At 37.1% G+C, this 12,663-nt stretch overlaps 1 protein-coding gene across 3 annotated transcripts in view; it reads left to right on the top strand.

Moving 5' to 3' along the window:
- The first annotated feature begins 4,735 nt into the window (after positions 1–4,735).
- Positions 4,736–12,663, top strand: part of LOC149065784 (histone-lysine N-methyltransferase 2C-like) — a 385,748-nt gene continuing 377,820 nt past the window's right edge. For 2 of the 3 annotated variants that reach the window (XM_089253606.1, XM_089253607.1), the window contains exon 1: positions 4,736–5,310. The gene's annotated coding sequence lies outside the window, so the exon portion shown is untranslated. The remainder of the gene's footprint in view (positions 5,311–12,663) is intronic. The other variant, XM_089253608.1, reaches the window with a different exon arrangement.

Here is a 12,663-nt window from a genome sequence, read left to right on the forward strand (position 1 = left end):
CCAAAGCTTTAATAGCACATGCAGATAGATAACTTCAAAAAAAAAATCGAAATATTTAGCACCCATTGCACAATGAAAAAAAATCTATATTTAATTTCCACATTTCTTTAATTTAGATTTGTTCTCTCATTTTAATCTTTTATGAGCTTCCAAGAAGTCGCCCTGTTTGTTACCTTGGATACCGTTTTTATGGCCCTCAAAGGAAATATCACGTGATCCAAAAAGCCTCATTACAGGGAATTAAAAATAATCATGACAAATCTGTGAGATGAATATTCTTGGTTGTAGTCGTAATTATCGTAATGTAATTCTGAGTTGGAAAGATAATTTCAAAATCGTTGATTTGAAGAAAAAAAAGTAAAGTTGTCTTTGTTAGAAATACGTGAAAAAGCGGGACATTTTTGCAAGAAAGTTGGGACAACGGAAAAAACAGAAAAAACGATGACTGTCCAGGGAAATAAATCCGGGACGTATGGTCACCCTGCATAATATGATACTTCAATCCCAGCGACCACTCAGCGGTGGTAAGAGGAAGACCCTTCTCTCTTCCAGTGGTATATAGCGATATAACCATAGACTAAAGATATAATTCTTACTCTGTGGATATAACACGACCTCCTGTATAACCGGTTATATAGGAGGTCATGGATGTAAGTCAGCGTTGGCAGATTAGAAGTTGGTTTCATTTCGTAATCTTGAGAAACAATTTAGCAAGCTATAGAATTCCGATAGAAGTATCTCGCCGAAGTGTTATTCACAGAAAGACTCTGTTTCAACCAACCAATTTCACGCACCTTCACAGAAAAAAATCTCACTCGAAAGGATAACGAAATATCTTTTGGTGATAACTTCTATGGCGAAAATATCGGCTCGCAATGATAGAACAACCATTGAGAAGAAATATAATAATTCCCTTATTTCTCTCCTCTAAGGGAACGACACGAACGCGAGTTGCCGGTCATTCGAACATAAAGGAAAACAACATTGCTCGGTTTACTCTTTTTCGGTACAAAGTTACGGGGAAGAGGCATTTTATTTATTTATTTAGTATACAAACCTGTAAAAGTTCAGAGGGCTCTGGCTTCACTAAATGCACAATACAATCAGTGAAATTGGAAAGAAAAAGCAGGGATATCAATAAAAACAAATCAATCAGACGCACGAAATTATGTAGAGGGGAAAATGCATAAAAGATTACACTAATAAATATGTTGGGACATTACAAAGGACATTAGCGCTTCGGCGACAGAATTAATTTTCGTTTCTAGTTGCGGCTCATTTAGTTCTGTGTACTTCCTTCTCATATTCTGTCGGGTCGAGCTCTTCCCTGTTTGTAATTAAGGCGACGCTGTCAAGGCATGGGCTCAATCAAACACGATACTAAAAATTCATGAAAATTAATTGTTACTATTTTCAAGAATAAATACGTGAATTTGTAGGGACTGTTACTTCCACGAATGTGGCCATAGGCGGAGATAGACTTGAAAGTCTGGGGAGGGCACGATGCCCCCCCACGTCCCCCGTATCTCCGCCCATGAATGTGGCTATGGCCAAAGCTTCCAAAATTTCTTCTATAGTGGCTTAATGACCATATCACTTTGCTTCTTCGCCTGAGATGAGATGACGATAGCTTTCGATTAAAAGACAACCACTATACTCCCGCGGCTGCAAGTGGAACAAGAACAAAAAATAGAGATAATTCTTCTGGAGGATACTTTTACAGAGATACTAGGCTGTAACATAAAAACTCATCACTAGAGCCCAGATTATATGCACTAAAAAAGTGGTAAAATATGCAAATATGCTCTAAAAATATGCAAATATGCACTTGAAATATCAAAATGTGCACCTAAAATACCAAAATATGCATTAAACACCCCAGAATATGCACTAGAAATCTTGAAAAAGTCAAAAATTTCGAACTATGTACAAAAAAAGAGAAAATATGCATTAAAAAAATTGCCATGCAAAAAAAAGATGTGTTTTTAAAATGCATCTTTTCTATTTCTTCGTGCATCTGTATTTCATTTACAAAAAAAAATATCCCCTCATATATATACCGCATATGCAAATAACTTCTACATATTTTTATTCAGGCATTTTTTAATTTTCAGTTTGTTGTAGCTACTCAATAACAAAAATACCAGTAACAAAAGAATTTCGACACTATTTCTAAAATAAATTTGACACTTTGACATATCTCTAGAAATAGTCTTAGGCCGGTATTACACTATAAAAGTTTTCTAAAAGTCCTTTCATAAAATTTGAAACATTTAGCCAATAAGATTATCGGTTGCATTCGTTCGAATGTAATCTATTGAGCTTTATTGGTTGGATTTTTTAAGTTTTATAAAAGGAATTTTATCAAACTTTTATAGTAATACCGGCGTTACAATAAAACGGTTATTATTCGTAAAATACTTGCGGGAAAAAAATCGATGTTATGAAAATATTACGAACAATATTTACTTGAAAACAATTTAAAAAAAATTGAGTGAGCTTAAATAAATCTCTAAAAATATGCACTAATACTAAAAATTGTTTGATTTTATGCATTTATATGCATTAATGGTAAAAAAGGTCAAAATATGCAAATGCATATGCACTTGCATGTAATCCGGGCCAGTGGCGTCGGAGCCGGGGGTGCTCGAGCACCCACGGAAGTTTGTAGAAAGGGTCCGAGCACCCACAGAATTGATTCAAAAATCGAAATTTCCTACATGAATCTCAAGACGGGCACCCACAGGTTCGAAACACTTCCGACGCCCCTGATCCGGGCTCTACTCATCATGTCTCATCAGTGGCTTCGGAGATGTTGGGGGTGCTCGAGCTAATACCACACTACGGTATAGATATCTCGAGCAGCGGTTCTCTACCTTTATTGACTTTCGGAACCCTTTTTAGTGTATTTTTCATATGGCAGAGTCCCGTAGGCCCTTTTTTTTTTATTCATCAAATTTACAGATTCATTTATTTTACTCGAGTGGCCGTGGAACCCCCTAGAGCTGCACATGAAGCCCTGAGAGCTCTAGTGTGATATCTATATCTCGAGCACCCACGGTATTTTGTAGCACCGGTCTTTGAGTACTCCCAGAATAAATTCAGAAATCAAAATCCTCCTATATAAAGGTCAAGTAGAACAACGACAGTTTTAAAATACTTCTGATGCCCTCTGATGTCTCTAATACAGTCGATTCCTGTTTTAACGAATACAGTTATAGTGGAAAAATCTCGTTTTAACGAAAACTTTTTTAATCCCGAGAAAAGTTTACAAAAGAACAAGGTAAAAATCTGAAATTCCTTTATAACGAAATGATTTCTCCGGTCTCTTAGTCGAATCCCATTATAACAAACTCTAATTTTCAGCCACAAGAGAAAATAATGAAATCGTTTCAACCCAATCACGTGTATTAAACACCGTATGTCCATATCGTCATCTTATTTAATGAAAACCTTCGTACATCAAAGATTCCAACTTTACAGGAAAAGCAAAAAAAGGATGGAACGTCCGATTTTTTTCTCTATAGAGAGCAGATTGTTGCCGATTTTTTTTTCAAAAGCTATAATAGGTGAGATATGGTGTTCTAAACCTAAAACAGTCAAAAAGTCTTTTTCGAAAAAAAATTATGTGCAGTAGAGCCTTGAAAGTCTGAGCCCAGTAAGTTCGAGTTTATAGATAATCCAAGGCACACTTAGAATTTTGGAATTTCTTTTTTGAGGCACTTTTCCCCTTTTTTTCCCTCTAAGAACTCAACTTCTTTAGTTTTTCCCCTTCAGGAATTCCCCGTAGTATGTACGTACTGCACAATAATTTCAGTGCGAAAGAGACTAGGCAGCCCCCCATCCCTGGTAACTGGTGTAATAACATATTAGACTCCCGTGGGGACAGACCATTTTAACTTTCGGGGGAGTCGCTGAGAAAGCGTAGCAAGTTTGACCATTTTCATCGAAACTGAACAATAGCATTGTTCCCTAATTACTTGCGTAAAATCATTGGAAAGGCAGTTGAAAGCTATCAGTGTCTCAGCGTCGTTTACCATCAAACCATAGGCGGAGATAGACTTGCAAGTCTGGGAGGGGGGCACGATGATGTCAATTCATATATACAAGGACGCAATTAGATGCTTTATCAACCGGGGCAAACCGGCATTTTGGCGCCCCTTGCCATGTAGAAGATACAGTTAAGGGAGAATTCGGCGCCCCTTCTGGTTCAGTGCCCGGGTCACCAGACCCCCCCTAGTTGCGGCCCTGCATATATACATTTATACATTAGATCAGTCGACTCCACCTTTGACACTGGGGGGGGGGCCTCCCGTATCTCCACCCGTGCATCAAACACATCCCAACTTTTCTGAATCACAATCATTTTTTCGGGCTCTTTTTACATTTTTCATTTTTTTAAACAAATCTTATGGCATCTGTATCTTTTTAAAAATAAAAATATAGTATATATGTTAGTACGGCTTTTTTTTTTTGCTTGTCTCTACCGTATTGAGGTTTTCATTATGAGCTGACCCTTTATTTTTTGAAACCAAATGTATTTTGACCAGAAATAGGGTCTTCTAGTTCTCTGATTGGCTGCCACATACTGCAAGAAACGCATGTATTTTTGAGTGAAACACAACTCGACCAATCAGAAGTCGAAAAGTTCATGATCACCATGTCCGTGTTGAATAAAAAATAATCTCCAACCCAGAGACGAAAAGTAGTTTTTCCAAGCCCAGGAAAACAAAAAAAAGTGTTGAGCATTTTCTCAACATAAACCTCGAAATAATAAAATGTTCGATGTGATAAAAATGGCAACGGGAAACAGAAGAAGATCTAAACAGGCGAAAAGCAAGTCCGTTGAACACCACAAATTTCAATGATCCAAATTTTTTCACCAGTTTTTAGGAGATGATTGAGAATGTTGACGGGGAAATCGATGTGCTTGACAACAATTTTACACAAAATATTTTAACACATTAATCAAAGGCTCAAATTGCTCCCATGTTTTCCAATTGGAAATGTGATTGGTTTTTGATATGAGACACTATATGCGAACATACTGTGAATTGTGCTCTCTGTATGCATTGTTACACTGTTTTTAATGGTGTTCATAATTTTCTCGATGACACATTTTTTATCCTGTGTATATCCTCTTTTTTTGAATGGATAGTTCGAACACCGACTGTTATTTCCTGATCGCGCTGTGTACTATAGCTCTTATTCCTGTCAAAAACTGATGTCTAATTGTATTTTATTGCAAGAATTCCAATTAAATGTTGGTGAAAATTTCGCTACAGATGAAAAATTTCAATCTTTCTAATGGTGAGTATAGTTTTGATTTTAATAAAAGTCTTCATGATCAGTAGTCTGGCTTTTTGGAAGAAAGAAAAGCTCGTGCATATTCAAACCAGAAAAAAAAAAAAACCTTGGTTATTTTTGATTGGTTTTGTGGATCACTTTCATGATTGAAATATGGAATAGGTGTTTTTCAGTGCCATCAATATTTGAATTTTCATAACTGAATGACAGCTGATATATGAGAGGGTTAAAGTCAGATGAGTGGTGTAAATAATATTTTTAACGATTCCGACTCAAGTCCAGAAATATAATCTAGTAGTGTTAAACTACAGTAGATTCTTGTTAATCTGGCTGTGCACTAATCCTACATTTTTTGGAAGGTTTTCTTCAAGTCATATGAGCAGAAAACTTGTCACTGCATGCCAGTGTGCTGAATCATATAACAGAATTAAATGGAGAGAGAACTAAAAAAAAATTAAAATTACTACCAGTGCTCTGAAATTTTGTAAAAAAAATTTATAAAGGCTCGGAAACAGTTTGTACACTTTTTTTGGAAATGACCCATATTTAACAGTGATTATGTATAATCCCAGGCTCTCTTGTATTGGTAAATATGATAATCTGTCAATTAATTATGTGATTAATTGAACATAACGATGCTCCAGGATGGTGATTCCAAATGTTAATGTTGATTTTGTTTGCACATGTTGGTACATGTGAAAAAAGCCAACATTATAAGACATAATGGTTTTCATGGGAATTTTTTTCTTCACATTTAATTCAATTAAATTTTTATTGTGAAGTACATGCAGTCCCCCAAAGCAGAATGTGCCAAAATGTGTGACGTACGTCGCAGAACAATCTGGAAGAATTTTAAGAATAGTGTAGAAAAACTCTATTATGTACATGCGAATTTTTACCGCAGAACAGTTTCAGTCAGCTGAGGGCTCGTTGCAGAACATCGCAAAACATTCTGCTTTGGGGATGCAGTCCATGTATCATGTTCTAATGAAAATAATTAATTGAATTAATAAAGAGAAGAAAATTTTTACATATAAATTTTTCTATATTTATAAGGCTTTCCAACTTTATTTGGGAATTACGGATAATCTCAGGTAAAAGTATTGAAATTTAATCAAACTTTCTTTATCTAAGCAATTGGTGATTATGCATCACCACTGCACTGGTATTCACTTTTACACACACAGTAACACACATCTTTTAACATAAAAATTTATAGGAACCAATTGCAACTGAAGTCAAATGTCGTATAAACGAGGTTCCACTGTACATTGTACTTTCCTATTCGCAGACAGAAAATTTGGTCCCATGGGTGCCCGTTATCGAGAGGTTCTACTGTATCTTTGTTCAGGTTTGGGGGTCCTGTATGTGGACTATGTGGTTTATTAATTTTTTTTTTTTGCTCAGTCTGAGGATTCAAATGTTCATTTTGTGTCAGTGTTTTGAGTAGTCATAAAAAACTTCTATCTGGATAGAAAAAATAATTTTGTATTCAGTATTTCATGTGGTAATGGTACAGTAACTGACATTCAACATTATGGGGCACATTTTGTGTATAGATGAAACACCTTGCACAATAAAGCAGTTGGAAACATAGGCCTGTTCTAGGTTTTGTGATTCTGATGTTACACAATAACATGCATTCACTTGTCTTCTGTATTTTTAGGGTATGCACAGAAGCATAAGTAATATTTACAAAGCTCAGCAAAGAGCCAGGAATAAAAGTGCATCATTTGTCTAAAACGATCATGTTAGCATTGTGAAACGTAAAATGTAAACAAATCTCTTTAAAAAAAGTTATGGACAAAACAGTAAAACCATCCGGTTCACCTTGACTTATTTAAACATTGGAACTTGCAATTGAAGGTGTGTCGTTCTTAAAACACTCACGCGTCTTCATAATTTACTGTGCATTGTTGAAGAGAGTTGACAGACTGAACTGTAGAAGACTACAAAAAAAGTAAAGATTTTGCATACGCTGTCCTGCTTCAGCCAATGACTGCAGGTGAAATGGATGACTTCAGTGACGTAAAAGCTTAGTGGGAAGGCTTTCTGCTATAGAAAATGTTGGCTCTACTCGTTGCCCAAACATGCAAAAATCTGTTTTCCGTCAAAACCGCCCCCTCCACCCAGTGGGATAAAAACAGGTTTTTGAATGGTTCAGCACTTTGGGTCTGGACCCGGCTTCATTTGTATAGTGCATGGTCGAACTCGCAAAACTTGTGTCGGAAAGAATGTTTCGTCGTTGGTGCCGTAGGAGCTCTGATGCGAAGAAAACAGGGATGGGGGTCTGGAGTTGCTAGACGTCCGTATATATGGCCAGCAAGGGCATATGAAGGTTAGGATTGCATTGAATACTCATGAATTATTAAGGGACTCTGCAACCTCAGAACGGTGTTTCGGGGGGCTCATGTGGCCTGAGCCCTAGAGGGTACCCCCTCATGGCAAAGCTGAACATTCATCATTACTGGCGAGCTTTAAGCCAATATTGGCATGTCTCTCTGTAATCATTAAATAATGTAACCCTTTTTTATACTTTTATTTTAATACTTTTAAGCAGGGTTGGTAAAAAAACCAAAAAACCGGGTTTTTTTGGTTTAAACCAGGTTTTTTTGGTTTAAACCGGTTTTTTTGTTTTAAATAGTATTAACATTAAAAACAATGAAATTTCTGAAAAATCATTCAAACTTCTGATAATTAACTAAAATAAAATGTTTATTAATGTAATTAACACTATTCCCATGCTAATTAATCAATAAATACATTTGAACAAAAACCAACTTTTGCAATTTAATTATTTTTTGCTTAACTCAATGGATTACTGTGTGTTTGAAAATTCTTTTAATGTTATTATTAATCATATAATATATAAAGGTTTTTCTCCAGTTACTTTCAGTATACTTAATTAGGAAGCTATTTTGCAAAAAGTAATAAAAATTAGGTGAATATAATGCATTTAATGAAGCATAAATAATGCAGATTAATTAGCAATGATTTACGATATACTGGGTGATTATAACTAAGGTTCTGATTTCAAAACACTAAAAAAAGAACGATTGTCAGAATGACTTGAAAATTGACATGAATATTCCTGAAAAAATTCAATTTTATTTGATAAAGGGGAAAAAATAATTAGAAATGTAAAATTAATGACATCATCTAACATGTGGAAAATTTGCTCGCAGAATGGAAACGATAGCCAGTCATGGCAGAATGATACCTTAATTATAGCATTTCACGAGTTCATAATTCATGGAAACATCACAAAAAACGAAGTAATTGAACAAATAACTACAACTTACTTAAGAAATGTAAAATATGTTGTCCACCGCGTGTTCTGGCTATGAGAAGTTGAAAGCACAAAAATTCTTGTTCAACAACAGAATCGGAGTATGCCATGGTCATAATGTGGATGTGCTTGCAATTCAGCTTTATTAAACCAAACGTCCCCCCCCCCCCCGTTAATATTCCTGAGGAACTTCTAACATATAGGGAATGTGCTGGAGATTGCAATTCACCAAAGTTTGCAATCTGACCACTGTTCATAACATTTTGAGGTGCCCCCACAGCCAGAAGTTGCAAGGGTTAAGGTGCATCCTGTCAAAATGGGTCTTCAGCAGCTGCTTTGCTGGTATTGCAATGTGCATCTTGATAGAAGTTCTATCCACACACTGATGCTGTGGAAGTGCCGAAATGATGTGGTTGCACAAAATAGATTATATTGCTGGCCAAGTACAGCATCATCTACTTGCACATTTTGCACTTTTTTCTTTTGCAAAAGAAACTTCCATTGCTTCAGGAGTATCCATGCAAATTTTCAAGTTATTCTGATCAGTACGTATTGTATAGTTTTGGAATCAAAACTTAAATTATAATCACCCTGTATATAGCTGATTATTTTTCATAAATCTGTTACTACTATACAGTAGAACCTTGATTAACTGGGCTTAACAGTGTGTGTGTGTGTGTGTGTGTAAAAGTATAAAAAAAAAACAACTATTGAATATTAAGACTGGGAGATATACAGTAGGAGATGTGCTACTTCTTATGGGAAAGAAAATGAAAATGTATGTGAGGTAGTATAACTACTAGTACACTAGTCTTTGTCCTTTAAGGACAGCTGGTCTTTATTGGATTATAGGACCACCTGCCCCTAGCATGATGGTGTCAATACTGTAGCTGCTTCTTTGTGAAGGGAAAAAGAAACCCTGTGAGATAATACACCACTACATTTAGATGTGTGATGCAACCCTTATTCATGAATTTGCTAAAGATAGAGCATCGGAATGTAGCCAAAGGTTAGAAAATGTTGTAAGAATGAGGAATTTTGGCTTTTGTATATACACTGCTGGCCACCCAAATTGCAACACCAAGAAAGACAAGAGATATCGCAACAATATTTATTTTTTAGATAACATGTTGACCAAGCATCAAATGATTAAATTTATAGACTTCTGTGAAGTGTGGTTCCTGCCAAAATCAGTAGCCAGAGTAGCTGCCATTGTTGGAGATCACCGCTGCCACACGCCTCGGCATTGATTCAAAGAGACTTTGGATGTGTTCTTGGGGTACAGCAGACCAAGCAGCTTCCACGTGTTGCCAAAGTTGATCTGGTGTGGCAGCTGGGGATGTAATCTGGGTCAATCGTTGAGCAACCATGGACTACATGTTTTCTATCGGCAAAAGATCCGGAGAGCGAGCTGGCCAGGGAAGCAATTCAATCTGGCGATTGACGAAGAACCTTTGGACAATGCGTGCCACGTGTGGTAGCGCATTATCCTGTTGAAATATGGCTGTGGGCAAGCCCTGAAGGTAAGGAAGGACAACTGGCTCCAACACCTCGGAGATGTAGCGCTGGCTTTTTAAAGTACCGGCAATGCGTACTAGAGGAGTGCGAGAGTGATATCCAATACCGCCCCATACCATAATACCCGGTGCAGGACCAGTGTGGCGGTGCATAACGCAGCTGTTCAGCATCCTCTCTCCACGGTGTCTCCAGACTCGAATCCGACCATCGTGGTGTTGCAGACAGAAGCGTGACTCGTCAGTAAAGACAATTTCATTCCATTGTGCCGTCCACATCCTTCTTTCATCGCACCATTGGCGGCGGAGACGTCTGTGGTTCTGCGTCAAGGGTAGACGAAGCAATGGACGTCTTACGGACAGACCATTCTGCTGTAAACGGCGTCGAATGGTACGCGCAGACACTGGATGATGCGGTACAGACTGAATGTGCTGTGCTATGGTTCGTGATGTGGCTGAGCGATCCGTCACTGCCATACGCACAATACGCCTGTCATCACGTGAAGTGGTGCACTGAGGTGGATGCGATCGAACACGTCGGTCCGTCGTACCCTCCTGCATCCAACAATCACATATCCACATTACAGTTGTTTGGTTTCGTCCAACACGACTATCGATTTCCCTGAAAGATAATCCACAATCTCGGTAGGCCACTATCCTTCCTCTGTTGAACTCGGATACTTGATCAAAAGATGATCGTTGTTTTCTACGAGGCATAATTGATCGTTTTTTTGAAAAAACCACAAGAAAAACACCGCTGTACTTCAAATCGTCGAAATCTCCAAGCCTTCAATAGCGCTTTGAAGTGGCGCCACAGGCACGCGTGATGTGCGTCTGCGCTGAAATTCTAATCATTTGCATGTCTCACCTCCGCTAATGCATGTTGTAAATTTCATATTATTTGCATGCTTCCTTCAGGGTGTTGCATTTACGGTGGCCAGCAGTGTAACTTTAAATAACTAAGATACTTCATATGAAAAATATATATATATTATGGCCACTTTTATGAGACTTTTTGAAAAAAACCACTTATAAAATCTTATGTCATTTAAAGATATACCATCAGAATGTACCCCAAGGATATAAAATATGGTAAAAATGAAACATTTTGGCTAATAATGAACCAATATGATATTTTTCAAGGGAAAAAAATGATATTTAGGCAACTTTTATTTGATTTTTTGAAAAAAACCGAAGTGGTTTTTTTAAAAAAACCACTTGGTTAAAACCAAGGTTTAAACCATGGTTTAAACCAAACAACCCTGCTTTTAAGCAATATTATTGTCATTATAATCAACAGCTCTATTTTTCAAACAGATATGTGTATCGAATGTTTTTATTTTATATATACAAAGATTATTTTTGTTATTAAATTATATTGAGAAAATTTCAGGAATTTAAAACAATATGCTTACTGGAAATAACATTGCAACCAAATATAAATTAAAAGCCTCAGCAAAATGAAAAATTATATAGCTCTGATTTGGGCAGCATAACAAAATTAGCAAATGTTTGTCATCAGTGTTAATTTTATATGAAAGCTGATGAAATTACTTTCCCCTTATCTGTTCTTAGTGCAACAATGTCTAATACTATGATTTAGTACATAGTTTCTCAAACTTTTTGCTCCATCGCCCCTTCAAGTGAACCCATAGGATCAGGGTTTAAGCAACGGTCACATTTTTTGCAAAATGCGAAAGAAAATCTTACAATGCAAAAAAAGTAGTAGCCACTTTCGCAAAAATGCGTACAGGAGGTAGGCAACGAGTAGACATCCAACCATCAATCATTACATTAGGGGTCATTCAAGTATTACATCAGCATCGGGGGGGGGGGAGTTTCGGATTTGCTGACTTTTGATGACAAGGGGGGGGGGGTTTGAAGGTTGCTTACATCATCAACCACCCTTTTTGAAGATATGAAATATTCTAAGCTGCTATCTAAATTTTGCTGACAAGGGGTGGATGGGGTCAGTGCTTTGCTGACAAGGGGGTAGGGGTCAAAAATGGCTAAAAATCTGCTGATGTAATACTTGAATGGCCCCTTAGCATCGTAGCATTTTGCTAAAGCTTTTCCTCCCATTTTCAAGTATTACGTCAGCATCGGGGGGGGGGGGGTTCGGATTTGCTGACTTTTGATGACAAGGGGGGGGGGTTGAAGGTTGCTTACGTCATCAACCACCCTTTTTGAAGATATGAAATATTCTAAGCTGCTAACTAAATTTTGCTGACAAGGGGTGGATGGGGTCAGTGCTTTGCTGACAAGGGGGGAGGGGTCAAAAATGGCTAAAAATCTGCTGACGTAATACTTGAATGGCCCCTTAGCATCGTAGCATTTTGCTAAAGCTTTTCCTCCCATTTTCACTTTTTTGCGAAAGGAATTTTTTATCCAGCTTAAACCCTGCATAGGATCCCATGTTATACTCGTATAGTTTCTATCGCCCCTGGACCATTCCATCACACACCAGAGGGTGATATTACCCACTTTGGGAAACACTGATTTAGTAGATGGGAATTCCTGAACGCAATATTTTTTGTAATTAATGCTGTATCT

Source organism: Pholcus phalangioides, unplaced genomic scaffold, assembly GCF_987345545.1.
Source record: "Pholcus phalangioides strain wild (caught in Gottingen) unplaced genomic scaffold, Ppha-v1.0 ptg000039l_1, whole genome shotgun sequence".
Lineage (NCBI taxonomy): Eukaryota > Metazoa > Arthropoda > Arachnida > Araneae > Pholcidae > Pholcus > Pholcus phalangioides.